This window comes from Antrostomus carolinensis, unplaced genomic scaffold (assembly GCF_000700745.2).
Source record: "Antrostomus carolinensis isolate BGI_N321 unplaced genomic scaffold, ASM70074v2 scaffold5824, whole genome shotgun sequence".
NCBI classification, from domain to species: Eukaryota; Metazoa; Chordata; class Aves; order Caprimulgiformes; family Caprimulgidae; genus Antrostomus; species Antrostomus carolinensis.
Genome location: NW_010308605.1, coordinates 98,831 through 99,137, shown reverse-complemented (window position 1 = coordinate 99,137; position 307 = coordinate 98,831).

Here is a 307-nt window from a genome sequence, read left to right as displayed (position 1 = left end):
ACAAAATGGACAAAAATGTAACTCCAGACCAGTGGCCCCCATCCTTCTCCCTTACTGAGCATGAGCTCCAAGTTTTGGTAACTTCTACCTTAAAAGGGAAGCAGAAGTGTCTTTGCCAATGACCACAGAGGTATGACCAGAGTCACCCAAGCTCCACCTTGCAGGTAAAAAATAGTATAAAAATAGCCCAAAGAAAGGAGGGAATTGGGGAAGACACCAACACAGTCAGGGAAGATGCCATCACTGACAAGTCAGGGATGACTCCATCGCAGACCTCTGACCCCTGGGACCAGCCCACGGGGTGAGC